Here is a 19,744-nt window from a genome sequence, read left to right on the forward strand (position 1 = left end):
TCAACCTACTTTGATTAAGGGGTCTAAGCTTGGAATACTATGCATAGGATTCTGCCTTTAGTTTCTCATTTCTCATTTTAATCTCCTTGAACCTGTCCTTAATGTCCCTATCTCTATCAGCACACTTATTGAATGAGGAGACTTCTACACTGAGATGCCTTTCTAAAATTTTACTTTTTGATGTAGATGGCTCCTGTGTTTCTCTAGATGGAGCTATGCCCTTGCTCATGTCTAACTCAGTATCAGTTATTTCTATGGAGCCTTGTGTGTCTTCCTATTTTGAAACAGGATTGAGCCTAGGCCTTTTGCTCTGTCTAGCTTCATACTATACATTGGAAGTGTCCATACCTAAGTTGGAGGCTACCTCTCTGTTCCTTTTGGGATTATTTTCCTCATTCTGAGGAGTCTGCAAAACAGTAGGGGTACTCATGGTTCCTTCTTGCTCTAGTACCTACAGGAATGAGATTTCATCAAGCTGCCTCTCTAAATCAAACAAGGTATTTTCAACATCTACCTTTGTACTATCCATGTCTATGAGAGTGTTTTCCAACCATTCAGATTGGTTGGCATATCTCTCTATTTTTGGTATGTGGTGATGAATGTAAGGTCCCAATTTGACCTTTTGTCTTATTTTGGTTATAAACCCTTGAGGGTCTATTGATGCCTCGAAAATTGTTGCATCAACATTGGGAAAACCACCTGGTCCGCACCTTAAAGGCAGCTCCTTTTCCATTTGGTGTGGTGGCTCCGACTGGATATTATGGGACCAGTTTCCCAATGATTTATACATGGGATTGATAAGTGATCGGTTTTCTAATACTTAATGGGAATGATGGATGATTTATTCTAAAATGAAACAATATAACTAGCTAATCTATCCCGGGAAGTCTTTTTCTTAGTGCAATTTTTTATGATTCTTATTGACAAGTAGGCATATAGATAACTCTACTTATAAACAAAAATATTTATTCATATGATAATTAATTTGTTCAAGTAGTTGAAGAAAGTAATAATTAAAATGCTATCACACTAATCTTTATATATCATTGACATACATATGTATGAAAAATAACAACTCTTAAACATTCAATAGTGATAAGTCAAAGAATTGTTGTGAAAGCATATACATATATCAATAATAGCAAAATAAATAAATGTTGATTCACATATAAGCATGAAGCAAAAACATAGATAGTAGTACCATATGTGTTTAAGTCTCCTCCAATATGAATTGCATTCAGATCCTGCCTTTCAACTTGGAAATTCTTTTACAGGAAGCAATAGTGCATATCACATAAAAGTATTCTTCATCAAAACTTAGAATTTAGGTCTAATTTTTAACAAAATAAATATATCGGAAGCACATTAGTGCAACTTCCGATCCAAGTCATAATACCAAAATTTGAGGACCCCTTCTAAAAACATGAAAGGGTTTATAAATAATATTAAACTAACAAACTATGAAATAAATGTGCTATGTGCTGGTATAACCAAATCACAAAATTTGTGACAATCTTGTCAAAATAGGCATGTTGCAGTTGATCAGAATGGTTCACTGTATTGGTTGACTATCTTGTGACTTGAGCTGACAAATGGCGAGCATCAGTTGAAGTTCTGGTGGATGACTCATGCGTGAGTGTAACTGAGCAGTGTATGTGGCATTAGTAATTTCGAGAATCATATGGATGATTGCATCGGTAAGGCATTTCATTGCTATTCACTGACTATGTGGTTTAACAAGGAAGAACCAAAAGGTTTCCCATGTTAAAGTTTGAATGCTTGTGATTAATCTTTCCCTCTACTCCAGCTCTTGTTTCCATGTCTGTTCTAATGCTTTCACTAATGGAAGTTTCCCTGGAGAACAGTCTGTAATTAAATTTGATAAATAAAGAGTATCATTAATCAATTCCACCAGATTGTTTGTTGCCGATCTGCATCTTGATGTCGCTCTTTCTGCCTTCATCAGTTGAGATTTCCATTCAGAAAATAGGATTTCTTTATGTGATTCTAGAATTTGTGGTAGATTAGCAGCTTTTCCTTCTTCAGTTTCTTGCCAAGAGAGAAAATTTGTTAATCTTCCATCTGCTTGCTCCAATTTCAGTCTCGCATCAACTGATTATCAATCATAGATGATGAAATTTCACATAGCGGAAGAACAAGTGAGATATTATGACACAATAGGCTCAATTGCTTAGATAATGCCTTGGTGATTTGCAGAGACTCTGATCTGAATTCTCCCACTTGGGGATATTCTTTAAATCTTTCTACCTGGAGTGATAGTTGAGTGATATATTCTTAGAATTCTTCAACTGTTCATTAAATGATTGCAATTTGCTCAATGCTTGGGATAATTCATGTTGCTTATGAATTGCATGTTTATCAATCCTTTGTTTTTCTTTGAGCAATTGCTCCTTCAATTGGTTGTTTGACTGCCTCTGGGCTACTAACTGTTGTTCCAACTGCTCTATTTTCTATTGTTTCTCTTGTACCTGTGTTTCCAACAAAATAATTGCTTGGTATTTTTCTTTGAGAAAGTTACTTACCTCCGATGCTTTGTCCATTGTAGCCGCTGTATATGCTCCAACACACTGAGAAAGTTTAGTGAGATCTTCAGAAGTGTTAACTTCTTCTCTCCATACCACGTTTGTTATCTCCATTTGTGAAGTCAAAAGAGGGGATTAATCAACTTTCCTCTTTTTCCTTTGTCTTTTGACTACAGCCCTATGCTTAGGGCTGTAGAAGACATCTAATGGTGGTATTTCTTCTACATGTAAAACAATTTCATTGGAGGGATTTTCGGGGATTATTTCTACATCTTTGTGAGTCATGGGTGGGCCGCTAGTTCCTTCAGTTGGAACTGTATTGATCATTGATTTCTGACTAGTTGTCACCTCAGGTGTGCTGAATCCTTGAAGGCTCTCAGTATTACTAATGATAGAATCAAATTGTTGCCATTATTTGATCAGTTTAGGATCAAAATAAATGTTTGAATCAATGAGTTCAATACCTTTTCCTTGTCTCTACTCTTGCTCTGGCAATTTTTCTTTTTTGGGGATCTTCTCCACTACAGGAGTCTTATCGGCAGCTTTCTGCTCACTTTGACTCTGTGGCTGGATTGTTGGGGCTGTAGCTAATAGGTCCAAAGGCAGAGTTTGCAACCTCTGGTATCTGAGTCTATTGAATTTTTATAATCCCTCTTCTTCATACCTGATCCTAGCCAATCCTTTAACCTAAAAAAATATTTTGGCTGAAGCAAATAAATCATCAAAGTCATCTGCTTCATGATCGAATTTGGCAAGTTTAGCTTGAGTCGTAACGTTATGGGTAACCTTTCTTGGATCATATTGCCTATTTGGAATGGTGGCAAGATTTAGCATCTAAATCTTCTCTGCCTCTTTCTCCACATGTTTGTAATCATGCAAGGTAAAATTGCCACATCGTAGAGGGAATATAGGCCACATCTATTTCTTGGAATCCTTCAAGGTTCTTGATGTCCCTGCAACTATTGTTTTATATGCCAATTCTCAGGCTAACAATTTATCGGGAACATATAGAGGAAGGACATAGGGTTTAGTGAGACTGCCAAAAAGCCTCATATAAGTAAATTTCTCCTCTTCGAACCAGCTACCTACTGCTGTTAGGTCAATTGCTACTTCCTGGGATATCCTGGGGGTAGGCTTATTGAAAATAGAATAATATACAGGTAAAACAAAACCATTGCAAATTTTGAACAGGTGATTTTTATAGTGTGCCTTCCATAACTGTTTGTGGTAAATATGAATAGGGTTAGGGTCTTGGGAAGTCCACTTCCATCCAAGTACCAGGTATTCAGAATTAAAACAAATAATATCTAGAATATATGCACTGTAGTAGAAAGGATGAATGATCCGGGAAGTTGTATATGCTTTCCTTCAGTATTCTAATATCTTAGTGGCTAGCCTATTAGACAAAATATTTGCCCAATCCATGACATAACCATTAATCGTAGCTTCCATTAACGGGACCATATCTATAGTAAATTTGGCAGAATCATGTTGTCCCCACAGTCTACACATCATAGCTCCAGCATAGCAATAAGGAGAGGCTAATGAGTCGACAGAATACTTACCCGATGACTTGTGTTTTTGTTTATTCGGGAAATGCCTCCAATGCTTGATTGGGTCCGACTCCAAGTCATTTTCCTTTGCAAATGCTTCCAGAAATGCCTTTTTATATGGAAAAATTTTGGCCCGTGCTGCTATTCTGTGAAGGTATGAACAGGCCAATTCCTTGAGAGTTCCCTCTGACTTGTTGGTTGAATCGGCGATGGCTTCCTCATCTAATTCGTCAGGCTCCTCTGCTTCTATCAAATTATAAATTCTTTCCCATCTAGCATTTCCCAGACTGAGACATGTTGTATCTGATATTAATCCCTTCTTGCTTGGTCGTGGTTCTTTGGCCACAGGAGTTGCTTTGGCTTTCTTAGATTTCTTCCCCATCTTCTCTGGATTCATGGGTTCTAAGAAACTTTTCACAGACAATTTCAAACCATAACACAAAGATATCACCGATGAAAGCCAATATGAAAATGAACAGAATTAAGGTGATTGATATATGATACATCAGATGTAGTTAACAATTACCATGGATGAAATCTTTTAAAGGATTTACTCTTTAATAGCCATTCGAACCGCCAATCATGGTGAATAAATACCATAAATACCCATCTCATCGATCGTATATCAATTGATTATCTCAAGCATGTCTTCGGACTTCCTCGATTGGCGATCAACGATAAATCACAAATTGCAATCAAAAGTTTCAAAGGGAGAGGCTTTAGTACTTGCAACGAATATCTCTCATTGCTGAAAAGTGATATTATAGTAGAGCGAAGTATTATGCATGCAAACTATTTTAGCCTATGTTTTCCTCTTGAGATTTGCGCCCAATTGATTGATCGCAGTCGGGACTTGGCTTGCATTTTTCTCCCTTTATCATTTGATATTGCCGATTGCCAATTGCGATTTCCTTAATCAGATCGGAGGATTTGATGAGTCTTTGTTTGTGTGTGTCCCTTTGTCATTGTGATATGCGATCTCCGATCGCTTTAGCGCAACGTAGAATTATTTATAATCTTTTTAAAGGAACACTTTGCTCTTTTCAAATGGCTTTATAAAATGAATTGTTTACATTAGACCTTTTGATAAAGATTTTTCTTGTAATGAGGTTAATACTAGTTTTATTTATTAACTCACAATTCTAACTAAGTTTATTTAGAAAGAGACCCATTTCTTATTAAAAATTTTGTGTAAAAGTTTTATAGAAATGGGGGGTTGTTGTACAACACAACAGGGTCATACCTCCACATGAAACTATTCTTAAACTTCATTTGCTGCAGAATTTGATCTGCTTCCTCTCCTGCCTCTCTAGAATTGCAAATGAAAGGGCCTAACTAGTTCTTGATCTTGAACTGAGTCCTTTTATTGGCTGAGACAAAGTTGGTATCATCAAAGTTCATTATCTTCCTATAATATTCCAGAGAAAATAACCTCATGGGAAGGTATTTGGGCAGTTTGTATGGGGCAAGATAGCAACCATAGACTCTTATTTCGGTGTTATTTTGGTAAAGGTACCAATCTCCCACCTTGCTTTGTTTGGAAAATTGGAGCACTCTTTTGATTTCTTGGCTTATTTTGGGTGGAGGGCTTCCTTTTAGCATGGTCATAACTGGATGGAAAAAAGAGTCAATGAAGTCTGTGTAGGTGTATGGTGATGAATACTTGTGGAATAGTGGTGTCCAAAATATAACAGACCTGGGCTGGCCTTTAGTATCCAACTTCTAGATGGTGAAGGGAAATATGTCTAATTGATAATACAAAAACATGTGGTAAAGTACAGATGAGTACTTGAAAAATCTCTCATTGTGCAATTTGGTAAATTGTTCATGCACCCTTTCAGCTATGAACTGGGCATAATTGTACTAAGTAGCAGGAGGCTTTCCTAGGGTGAAAATGGACATGAAGGCCAAGATGAGCTCATTAGTGAATTCATCTGTGGTATAGCCCAGAATACATGATATCATGGTTACAATTTGCTTGCCCCTTTTAGAGGAAATGGCAGAAACATATGGAGGGGAATGTGTAGGAATGTGCCGCTCTTCTACAATGAAAGTTTGGAATATTTGGGCCAGTCTAGATGGACTCAATTTGATGTATTGGTCTAACAAATCCCAAATGCAGAGTGGGGTCAGGTTTGGACCTGGTTGGACTTACAACATTTCATTGATTGACTCAGTTGTAATAGTGAACAATACTTTTTGGTCTAGGGACACTGTAGCTCTCTCGCTGGGAATGTAACAAGAAAGTCACATATGTACAATCTCAGGAAAGACATGTACTTGTGGAAACTGGTATTTGGGAAAATTGGAATCCAAAAGGCCAATTTCATAAATATGGTTTAGATATATTTCCTTAATCAAACAATGAATTTTGAGCAGGAGTGTATAGGCACTTGTCTCTTTTATTTGAAAATCCCTGTCCACCAGGGGAAGGTGGTGTTGACATGAAGAATTTTCGCGATACCAAGAAGGGGAACTAACCCAATCACAGACCCAAATTAGGCCTTCTTTTATTTGGAATGGCTAGTTCCAACGTGTTTTAAGGGACCCTGTAAACAGTTAAATGCATTGAAAGATTGCTTATGGGAAGAAGACTTCAATTAAATCAACAAAATAAAACAGCTAACCTCTATGTATTGAATCCTATCTAGACTTATTCTAACTACTCTACTCTATGTCCTAACTATCCTAATCTATCTTGCAAGAGCATGAAAAAAGAGAGGTTAAACATCATATACGAATTATAAGTCTAAATGAATCAATTATTGGTTCACATAAGAATAAGGTTGCATCAATCCTTAATTGTATTCCAATCATTCAAACAGGAATACACATTCCTTTTTATAGAAGTAAAGCTTGCAACTGATGTCTAACATAGTTTCAAATCAGGGACTGCTTATGAATTAACTATGATGAAGAATTACATTCAAACAACCAAGGCTAATTATAAGATGTATCATTATCAATATGCACAAAAACAAAACACATTTGTATTTATGCCAGCAACAACACCTTGTCTCAAAGCACATAAAAGCAAAGGATCTTAAATCTGAAACAAAAGGCTCCTCATTGAACCAAATAGTCTCCTTTATTCATAATAAAACAAAGTTGTTTTCTCCAAACAAAAAGCCCTCTCTCTCCTATCCAGAGGTAATACTTATATCCACTGGAAATGGCTCTCGGTCTTCCCTTAACCTTTCACCTTTCCCATGTTCTTTTCAATATACAAACTAGAATACACATGTGTAGAAAAATCGGTGTCATTGCTAACACGTAGAAGGCATGTCCTGTCACTGGGGCACTTCATTTGCTGGGGAAATGAATAGATGTTGATTAGAAGAGGATGACTATGTGTCATCTCTTCATGATGAAACCTAGGGAAATTTCACTTTCGAAATACATAGGCAACTCGAGGAACTCGACCGAAACACATAAGGTTGCCTCTTTAAACAACATTTCCGCATATATGGACTCTCCAGATCTGCTCATGCATTTTCTTTTTACTCTTCGCCTGCCTTCTCTTGGTCCTCACCTGCAAAGATAACGAATATCAATCATACTTATGCAATTATGATAAAAATCTTAAAAAACACAAATCTTGCCTTCATGAAGCGCTTATAATATCAAAGGAACAAGCGTGAAAGAATCGCCCCCTGGTTTTTAACCCATGCATTGAGTAAGTCCCGCAAGCAGAAATTTGATTTATAAATGAGAATCATTGCATAACACTGAACCAGATGGTATTTCAGAAGGGGTCTAAGTGATAGCTGGTATTGTGAGGAAGGCCCCCAATTCCACTCTTCAAGTGACACGTAGCAGCTAGTAGGAAAGAGGATATCGCTTTTCGAGCGGGTGTTCCTCGAGCTACTTGTTCGCTCGAAATCTGCGTGGACCATTGGATCCACAAAGGGAAGATCAATGGTGGAGGGACTTGAAAGATTATATATGGGAACCTATACCCTATCGGGCCCGCCATATGGGTTTTTCCATTAAAAAACTTGACGACAGAGTTTTATCAAATACATAGGAATATACGTGAAAACCTGCAGCCGGGCTGTACAACCAGATTTCAAAAATTATATACCGGAGCCTATTATTATCGTCAGGTCCAGTCATTGCCCCTTCACTAACCGCATAACCCTCGGGCTCCACCGATTGCGATAAGCGATGGGGCTAGGCAGACTCGAAATATATATATATATATATATATATATATATATATATATATATATATATATATATATATATATATATATATATATATATATATATATATATATATAAGCATTGGACCTGGCCGATAGCGATATGCGATATAGCTCTAGACCCAATATATATGAAATATGGTTAATAATGCCATCGAGTCCGGAGTATAGTGGCGTGCCTTTTATATAAGCCTCGGACCCGCTAATAGCGATGTGCGATATGGCTCTAGACCCAAAATATATAAATTTGGGTTGATAATGATGTTGGGTCTGGAAGAGAGCAGTGCACAGTGTTGATTGCGATAAGCCCAAAAAGAGGTGATTTATGCATATTTGTGAAGCATTTCCATTGCAAAGGGTTATAATGGGAATAAGGTGCGATAGAAGGTTTTTGAGGGTAGGAAAGGTCCATATGGAGGCCCCCAAGATCTAAACGATTGAAATGGATCTTGGGGGGAGAGACCCCCAAGATCTGAAAACTTGCATTGCCAGAAGAAAAATAGGAGAATGCCCAATTAAAAAAAAACCACAAAGAAACTTTTATTTAAAATAGTAATGAAAATAAACCAGCAAGGGTGATGGTAGCTTATCTCTGAGAAGAGATGTGGTGGCTACATGCCTATGAACTGTAAAGGCTACATTGTGGCGGACAATCTGTCCTTTTACAAAATGTGACTTGTTACTTATAGTATTTTTCAGTTACAATACCACGGGTCAATTCCATGGGTGAATGAACACCATGGGTGGATTTTACAATACCATGGGCGGATGCCATTTACAATACCATGGGTAAATTCCATGGGTTGATGAATAATATGGGTGGATGAGTACCATGGGTTGATGCCATTTTCCATTCGGATCAATTATGCTAGCGCTCTAGTTATTCATCAGAGTTTGAGGTGTAGGGACTCTTGCGATCCCATGTAATTCATCCATCCATGGTGGGATTCACCCAATCTTGGTCTCATGCTGTTATTTAATAAATACAGTCCATATCATCATTTCTCTCATAATCGCGGATTGGTTCAGTATAGCGAGATCCTTTAGTAGGATCCAAGGGTACTATTACGTGGAGTGATTTCTTCTCAAATATCATCTTTCGTTTCTTTAGGTTGGTTACCCCATTCATATCAGTAGCCCAATCAATTCCAAGTAGCACAAGGTAGGGGTTTTTGTCATCCACAATTTCTATTACCTCAAATTCGGTCAGCACTCACACCTTCAATATCTACAGTCACCCCACGCAGTTGTCCCATGGGGATGATCTTCCACTAATTCGCCATCCTTAGTTGAATTGGAGACCACTACAACACGATTCTTCCCATCCATTCCCAAGTTTGTTTCGGTAGGATGTTCTCGTCTGACCCTGGTCCAAGATAACCTGATCCATCTTATACTCTCCTCTCTGCATGGTCAGTCTCATCTCCCGTCCCGTCCTTGTTTTATTCTTTCCAATCTTTCGTACTACGCCTGGCTCAGCCGGAGTGTTTCCGACGCATCTATTTATGAGCTCCTGCAGCCCCTTCACAACCTTGCTATCACGCAGTAGCTTCATGCAGGTCTCCAAGAAGGTTATAAGCATAGAAGGATCCATCTCCTGATCAGGCTTATCCTTTCTTCCTAAGATGGAGGCCTTAGCGAAGATCTTCTTCACGTCCATGAATGTTTCATGTGCTCCAAATCGAACTCAGTCTCCTTTGTTGGAGCTTTGTGAACCCATGTACTGTCTTCAGGTTGTTCCCCTTGTCATCTCCTGTTGTGATTCCACTTTGGAGCACTATATTCACATTTGGATCTTCTTTGTGTTGCTCAAACCTCATCATCTACAGGTTTTGAGTTAACAGAGATGGTAGCGACCCTTTGTCACGTATCCTTGATATTAGCGTAGGATAGTATTCTGTTTCATGGTCAAACAAAGTGCAATACTTGCATGACGAACGTGTTGGGTTAATGCAATCATGAGCATAATGTCTTTGTCCTCCGTAATTGTAGCAGTTCAACTGACCCTCACCTCTGCCAGGTCCGCCTCGGCCTCAACCTCGTCCGCACCCCTGAAATCCTGTTTGTGCCATCCCTGCACTCTGGTTAAGTGGCCACATTTTTTTCTGGACCCTATAGGTAGGCATTCTATCCATCATCAATTTGTAGCTTCTGCAGTTACACTCATCATGTCCTACCAACCTACAAAAGTTGCAGAACAGTTGTTGTGGTGTCTGTACAAACTTATGTGACAAATGATAGTGATCTGTGGCATGTTTTCCTTCTACCTGGCATATAGTGCACCACAATGCAGGCCCCGTGCTTGGTCCTTCTTGAGCTTCCAGTCTTAAAGCCACCGGACCTCCTCCTACAATATAGTTTGCAAAGACTGGAAAATGGTCTTTGTCATGCCAATGAGTCTTGCATTTCAGACACCATACTGCTATGGGGTAAAATGCATAGTGTATGTAGAATGGAAACTACCATCAAAGGCCTTCTTGGGACCTTTGACAGACTATAAGATTATTTGCAAAAGCTACCAAGTTATACACATGTTCATCTAACAAACATAAATTGACAAGGTATGGAAAGAGGATCATCTTTAGTTCCTTCTATATTTGTTTGGAGATCTCGATGCGGTAAGAAGAACCCCTTCAAGGGTGGCTCCAAGACAATTCCTACACAAAGGACAAGGTAAACCAATCACAACATACACTCTTGAAAACTAATGTAAGAATGCACAATAAACATATATTAGTTTATAACTTAACTACTCATCTCAACAAGCATCAGAATAAACAAATCAATGAACAATATTACCGACACTATGGAGTAGGGAACACAACCACAGTTCTGTATTTATAATGGAAGAGTGATTACAACCATCCATTGTATCAGCCTTCCCTTGCCCCTTCTTCCTCTCTCTCTCTCTCTCTTTCAGCTCACTTCTTCAAGTGTATGACAATTCGCAACAGCTTAATGGGCTATCCTTCCAAATGCTTTGACCCCTTTCACAATGGCCCTCTCGCTGCTTATGTAGCAATTGAATTAGGGCTGCCAAGCTCCTCCTACAGTTCATTAGGGAGAAAGCCATGAACCTACCCTGTTTTCAAGCTTTTTCCCATTTTCCTTCATTCTCATATTGGAATTTCCCCAAATAATTTAATTTTTGGAGTTTCCTTGCTTTTCTTGAGCAAATTTAGGGATGAATATCTAGATATTTGTGAGCAAATTTGTTGGTTTGACTCAATGAACTTCCCTTAGTTTCACTAATTCTCCCGTGGTCTAACAACCTGAGTTAGCAGGGTGACTAACACTCCTCTATGCTTGGTAACAAGCTTTATAAAGCAGGTTAGCAGTGTGCAGAGAGCGTTAGTGTGGAATCAAGGCCTGCAATTGTGGTCTTTGCTTCAATCATCCTGTCTTTCACCTCTGAGTTGATGAGGAGGTCATTTTGTCCTATAACAAATGCCCCCTAAAGTATGAGATCAGAGGTAGAGACAATGGCCGAAATACTTTACTAAAACTGTAATTTTCTGTCAAAATTTTATAGAGAGAGAGAAATTTCAGGCGGTAAGGAAAACCGGATACAACACATATACATATATATAAACTGCTAAAATCATGTCCTGAGTTGGGCATTCCCATGCTTAGTAGCTATTTCAGAGTAATTTTCTCTTCTGAGATATAACAATGCTGGCCGCCGATAAGCATAGAGCGGATCTAGTGTCATAATAAATCATCCTGAAATAACTGTCTCCAAAGAGCAATATCCGTAGCTCGGGAGAGGAAACAAGGCTGAATGATGCAAGCCTCTACCCAAGGTCTTGATTTTCACTTCACCGAACAACATAGATTGGTACATGTTATAAGATGTGTTGACGTCAAACATGCACGAAATCATCTGATTACCAGTCAATAATGGAGACCATTAATAGATGGGAGGAAGGCCACCGATAATGGCGATGGTCTCCAAGATGTACAATGCAAACTAGCGAGTGTGAAAGATTTCTTTGTCATCGAACACTTGTAGAATCACTTAACCAGGAGCCAATAATGAAAACCCATGATCAAACACAAGGCAACTTGCCACTAATGTCTGCAAGTACCAAGGCACTGAATGTGTTTTCGGATTATCTTCCTAGATAGAGTGTTGAAGTTGACAGGAAGAAACCTATCAAAAGGTAGGTAATGACGTTTCCTACATCAGTCAACACGAAACCAAACAAGAATGATTTTTTTTTTTTAGGAATCTTTGGAGCATTTGGGTCTAAACAATGGAGGGCGTGATTAAAGGATATGTATGATCGGTTGATAGAGGAAACAAATGGGAACCCTTGAACAATAGAAGGGACGACAATGGTTTTAACTAGACATCACTAGACTCATGAACACTATAGAGTGTTAGGATACAGAGATGCAATTACATCAGGGTATATAGGCTAAAACTCATAGGTTGGTAGGGTTCATATTGAGAGGCCATAAAAAATGAAGGTTTATCTGAGGGAGTGCCATGTTCAAGGGAACGATTGTTTCCAAACCACGCTTTCAAATACTAAATACAGTTGTATTGTCCACTTTCCCCATCTGATTAATTTAATGAGTCCAGAAGGGTAAACTCATCGATTTTTTTCATGTTTAAAGAGTCTGAAAAGGATCGCAATAAAGAACAACTCTTTTCCCTATCTGATTAGTTTAATGAGTCCAAACATGAAAACTCGTCGATCTTTTCATTTTTTGAGAGTTCGAAAAGTATCGTAAAAAGAACGACTCTATATCTTGTCTATGTAATTTGAAGAGTCTAGACTAGACAACTCAGTGGTCTTTTCATATTTAGAGAGTCTGAAAAGATCATAAAGCGAGACTCCATGGTGGTCCCTTTGTCATAGTTGTTAACTGGGTGCGACAAAAGGTTAATAGTATACCCGGATTAGTTACTTTTCTATCTTTTAATCTATTGAACCCAGATAAAGAGAAACCTTTTTCCAATATATGTTGACCTGATTTTGTTACGAGTACGAGGCGACAGACTAAACTCATGTTTCGTTGTGAATTTTTTAATGAGTCATGCGACAACAAACTCAATACCTTCATCGAAATTTTTAATGAGTTAGATGAAGAAAACTCAGGGTATCTTTTTTAGTTTGATGAGCGAGAAAAAGAGGGAAAAGAACGGCTCATCCCTTCTTCATAGTTTTACAAGCTCGAAGGAGGGGAAAAACTTGGGGATTTTTCGATTTAAGAGCGAGAAACTATCCCAAAAAAGAAAGTTCTCTTATTGTTGCCATCTATTTTAACAAGCCCAGTAACAAAAACTCTGGATTTTTCAATTTTAACGAGCAAAAAAAAGTACCTAAAGAATGCTCAGGTCATCTTTAGCAATTTTAACGAGCAAAAAGACATAGCTCAAGATTTTTTCAGTTTAAAGAGTGAGAAAAAAGTGCCTAAAAAGAATGCTCCTTTGGTCTTTTTCAGTTTATGAGTTGCAAAAAGATCAAAAAAGAGTTGCTCAGAGCATCATTACATGTATTTAACAAGCGTAATGATGAAAACTCAGAGATGTTTATATTTTTTAAAGAGTAATAAAATATCACAAAAAGTGCTTTGACCATCGTCGTAAAGATTTAACGAGCTTAACGATGAAAACTTGGAGATGTTTATATTTTTTAAAGAGCAATAAAATATCCCTAAAATTGCTCTAACCATCGTCGCAAAGATTTAATGAGCTTAACGATGAAAACTTAGAGATGTTTATATTTTTTAAAGAGTAATAAAATATCCCTAAAAGTGCTCTATTGAGAATTTCATACAACTTTTACTGCTTTTCATTCCTGAAAATACTTTCATCAAAAGCGGTAAAAAGTTATAAAAAAGGTAGCAATTCCTATTATCTAGGTTCATGCATGATAAAAATCATGGAGAATGGACTACTTCCTCTTTAATGATTTTCAAAAAATCATGTCTCTCAGATTTATATAAGGAGATGCTTTGAGCTTTCACATGCATTATTTTCAGTATTTTGAAGTTTTGTGAGAGCTTACTGGAGCTAAAGAGGAGCAGATTTTCTACGGACCATTGCAGGAGATTCGGGCAACCATTCGATGTGCCGTCAGTCCCAGATGAGAGCTAAAGCCTTGATCTATGCCTTATTGAACCTTTCTTAACAATTTTATTGGTGGAATTTTGCAGATCTGAGGTTCCCTAAAGCCTTATTTGTGCACTAACACCCTCCAGATGGCCAGTAGGGAGCGTTAAACACTCTGTACGAGATACTAGAGGGTGTTAATCCTCCCTGTGTAGCATTGGGGGTAGCACTAGGACTGTAGGGCGTAGTTGAAGCCCTCATGCATGGATTCCTTAAGTGCTTTTGCCCCATTTTAACTGTTTTTAGGGTTATTTTGTGCAGGTTTCAAGCTAAAATGACTCACCTATGGAGAGAACGGGCCCATGACAATGAGGAATTGCTAATGCGAAACGATATAGCATGCATACTTGCATTGTGCCGTTGTGGTTTATTGAAGTATGCAAAGCTAGAGCTGATGAAAGGACAGGAGGATTTACTGAGATGGATCATCTAGCGCTGGGATGAACACGAGCAAGTGTTCAGGATTGGAGATTAGGTGCTGACGATTGATTGGGTGACATTTACTTTTTGACTGGTTTTTTGTGCCGTGGGGCATAAGCAAACCTCACCGGTGGTAGGTTAGATCCACGATCTATCTCAGAGCTAGTACAAATGTACTGCATCCCTGAGAGTGGATTAGTCAGCAACAAAGTCCATAGAGAAAGGATTCGATCTCGGTCTATGAGGGAAGTTCTATGGTTGATTGTGCAGTTGGCTGGGTCAAAAAGTCCTCATGTAGTGACAAAGGCCCAACTATTGCTTGCAGTTGATTGTGTCCAGCCACAGATGTTCAACTGGTGTGAAGCAATGCTTCGCCAGTTGAAGGTAGAATTAATAGCATGCAAGACCCATACCTAACATAGTTTTGGGTACGGTACTATCATAGTCTCATTTTTCCTTGAGAGGGTACCTGTCATGCGCCTACAGATGAGCTTAGGTCCCTTTAATCCGAGGGAGCCAAGGTAGGGTCGCTGGTCATCACTCGATCGTCGCACAGGAGGAGGATCGCTCTGACACTTTTTTTACGAAGACTTCTTCTAGTAGCTCCGTAGCCAAATTGTGATTATTGATGACTATGCCTATGAAGGCATGGACTTTACCGATGACCCAGACTTGATGCTACCACTCGGGACCAACTAGGGTCCTCAAGGTGAGAATAATTTTGATAGTACTTAAGTATTTTTACGCTTCTAAATGTATGTGTAATGTTCTTTTAAAGGTGAAATAAGAATTGACATGAAACTTTTATGCTTAACACAGATGTGGGGCCAGTACAACCTGCAGGTGAACCTCGCTATGTGCAACGAGGCGGCCAACTACTTGCTGGAGGGGGTGATGCCGATAGTCTTCGCAAGTTTCTAAGGAACCTAGAGGGTTTAACTATGGGTGTCCGCCCCCTTCCCATGAGGGAGATTCCCACTCATATGCAGTGACAAACTGTTGGCGTACCTGAGCAGTTTATGGTTCCTCTTCGGAGGGTAGCTAGAGCTGTTTTAGCTTTTCTGGAGCAATAGGCTCTTTTTAGTAGGTGTTCTGGCATAGCCATATGAGTGCTTGTAGCTGGGCTTTGAGCCATTTTGTACTTAAATCATTCAAGTTTTGGAAAATTTTGATGTAAAAATTGATTTCGATATATATATATATATATATATATATAGATAGATAGATAGATATTTTTGGTATTTTGGTGGTGTAAATGTGTTTTTAAATGTTTTTTGTAACAAATTTTTAACTTTAGTAAATGTTTTTACTTCTCATGCATGCTGCTATAAAGAATGAGACAAATGCCAATCCAATACATGGTTATCTAACAAATCAGCAACTGTATTTAATTCTCGAGGAACATGCTTGTATGTGATTATTTCAAATCGACGTTCCAAGAGTCGCACCCTTATATAGTTACATAACAAGGTTGGATTATGAACATGATAATGATTTGTCAATTGCATAATGACTAGCTTGGAGTCTAACTGTTGAAGCCCGAAAAATCGGGTCTACAACAAGGGGGATACCCACCTAGTCAAGACCTTGAAAGCAGCTCCTTTTTCCGCTTGGGATGGTGGGTCCGACTGGGGATAATGGGACCAGTTTCCCAATTTGTGTGTGTGTGTTGAGAATTGATATTTCCTTCCTAATAATTTCTAAGTAAAATACTTTTATTCTAAATCTAATTTAACAACATGCAATTGTATTCTAATGAATAGAAATATCTAATTCTAAAACTAAACCGAGATTTAATCTTTCAGTTATGTGATCTAAAATAATTTCTAACAGAAATTGGTAATAAAGATCATTCAATCGCTATGAGAAAAGAATTCAATAAAGACAAACCGTTTCATATAAAAAGTTAGCTGAAACAACTGTCAAAAGCATATCGCATAATAAGTCACTCATATATTAGGCATAAATAGAATAGCCATCACCGTACAGAAGTGCCAAATGATAACTCAAAAATTCAAGCATTCATATATAAATAACTGAACATAAATATCACCTTAACATATAAGCAGAAATCGTTAAGAGATAAAAGTACTATTGATAACAAGTTCTACTCATGAGCTTCAACAATAATGATTTATCTCCTCTTAATTCAACATCTACTAAGAGTACAAAAGTGAATTTCATTAGTAGATATTAAACACATATATCAATAAATCTTGTTCCATTCATTCATCAAAACCTCCTCAGAGGGTGCAGAAGTGCATGTTATGAGGAAATTTTTTTGACAAATTTCAGGACCCTTCTCTAAATGCATGAGAAGGGTTGAAATACTACTAGCTAAATCTAAAAATAGTTTATTACAAAAATATAGGAGGAGGCTTAAATGACCGCTCTCATCTAAAGGAAAAATAAATCAAAACTAAAACTAAAACTAAAACTGAATCTAGCAATTAGCTATCTATGTATCTATTCTCTGTGGTCGCAAGCATTTAGCATTGGCTTGAGGAGAGTTGGCTAGCCAACCTCCGACTTTAGTTGCCCTACGAAAATAGAATCGGCAAGTGCTGGCACTATCTTCTCAACAGAGTTAGTGAGGCATTTGAGAGTCATACATTAACTGTGTGGTTTAACCAAGTACTGCTAGTAAGAATCCCAATTCAACTTGGTTAACCTCTTGATGGACTCTGCTCTTTCTTCAGCCTTTTGTCTCCAGCTTGTCTATAGATGCTAAATAAAATGATCAGATATTTACATACCACTTAAGGATATCCCTAATAAATACCACTAGTTTTTAGAGCTCGGGTTTTGCCTTGAGCCTTTAGCACTTTTTCCTACAATTTTCCAGGCTTACAGGTGACTGAGTGATCAGAGGCTTTCCTTCTCAAGGGGTTTTGCCCAATGATGCGTGATTCGGAAACTGGCTCCATTTCTCGATCTGGGCTTCCTTGGTGATATTTTTCACCTCTTGCGCATTTTTGTTAGAGGATATATAAACCTTAAATTTTATGGAGTGAACGACCCAATGTGTCCTTGGCTCTGAGTCTTCAATTATCTGTCTGTTATCTTAGCACTATCCAACACCCATTTGACCATGTCTATGTATGGAAGAATCTTGGGTCTCGCCGCTATTCTGTGCAAGAATGAACATGCTAGTTCTGTAATTGATGCCTCAGACGACCTGCGTGAGTCTGTAGTTACAGTAACCCCCATTACTCTGGGATTTGCTTCCTCGAGTAGACTGTACATGCCTTCCCAAGTAGTAATGTCAGCGTCTCTGTTACAGGTGGTGTCTGTGTATAAAGGCATCATGTCTTTGTCTTCAGAAATTGGAGCTTTTCCCTTCTTTCCCATTATCATCTAAACACTACTGCATATACCTTTCTGCTTTCTGCTCCTGCAATTTACAAATACGGAAAGAGTAATGATAAGAAATAAGGTGACGGGAAAGATTTAAATGCTGAAATCATATAAAATATATCATCCTACATGAAATGACCTTTCAATCAGATCCAAACCATATTTCATTAATGATCATCAACTAACTCATTAAATTAATATTAATGTGCATAACTTGGCATCAGATTACGGAAAAACATTTTTGAATGATGAGCCCTGTAGATCTGTGATAAAGTGATTTTGCGATTTGCTTCACAATATTGCATATCGCAATATCGCAGATCGAAATATCGCTAATCCGTTGCATTTGACAATCATCTATTACCATATGTTTTTGCGAAATGTGATTTGTGAGACACGTAATCGCATATCGGAGGCTTGAGGTATTTTACCTTAGGTGATACTTGAGGCGTATGAAAACTTCCATGCAATGAGTTTCTTCAGTATGCGATCTCGCATCGCGATTTCGCAATCTTAGTAGTTTGTTTATATGATTTTATCCATTACCTTTTTGCGATGCGACGCTTTATTATTGAGAGAACGATTTTGTTCAAACTTATCATAAAACATAAGTCCTTTTGGATTTTTGTGGGTATTCTCCTAAGTTTATGATAGTAAGATTTATTCAAAAAGGGAATACAAGTACTAATTTTTTTTTATTTTTTTTTCAATAAAGGGTCCCCACTTATTAGTAATAAAACTAAAGAAGAAGGGGGGTTGTTGCTGGCCACAATAGTTGGCGATTCACTTGGAAGAACCAGTTATCTCTGATTTTCTTTTGAATTTTCTAAACTTCCAAAACAGAAGGCTTTTTAAGAAAATCAAAATTTATTATAAAAAGATAAAATACACCATGCTTTCAGTTGTTAATGATAGTTTGTTTCTTCTATGTTAACTTTGATTATTTACTTCCTAGAGCTAGTCATTGTATTTACATCAGCCATTAGTTGGTTTATAAAGATAAAAACAAAGTCTTCTCTGTAAATTAGTTTTAAATATGCTCATTTGTCGTAGGTAGAGCCTCTACTGCCAGTAGGCGTTTATGGCCTCGACAGGGTTACCTGTTAGCCAATAATGATCCTATATCCTACTTGGAGAAATATACGATTTTCAAAGGGAAATCCATATCCACACTTATTTCTTCTATTTTCTTTTAATTCTTAAAGAACAATGCCTTGGTTTGGTAGCCAAATTATGACTATGCCACTCACTTGATTTATAACTTTGTTGAACAAGTTGGCTCGTGATGAGACCCCTTGTCTTTTGATTGCAACAATCTCGAGTCATTTCCCTGTTGTGGTATGCAGTTTGGCAAAGTCAACAAGCTATAATATCTATGATCTTGATAAGTCAGCTCGTGATGAGACCTCTTATTCTTTAAGTTTAAAGTGTATCACTGGATTATTCCTTGAAGCTCGTAATTCTCTATGTGGGGAGGAAGTCATTGTTTCCTTAAGAATAGCTCTTGACGACAATGGTAGAGTTTTTGGAAAGATATTTTCT

Source organism: Pinus tabuliformis, chromosome 8 (genome assembly GCF_031772625.1).
Source record: "Pinus tabuliformis cultivar Carrire ecotype Pingquan chromosome 8, CPIR1, whole genome shotgun sequence".
NCBI lineage: Eukaryota > Viridiplantae > Streptophyta > Pinopsida > Pinales > Pinaceae > Pinus > Pinus tabuliformis.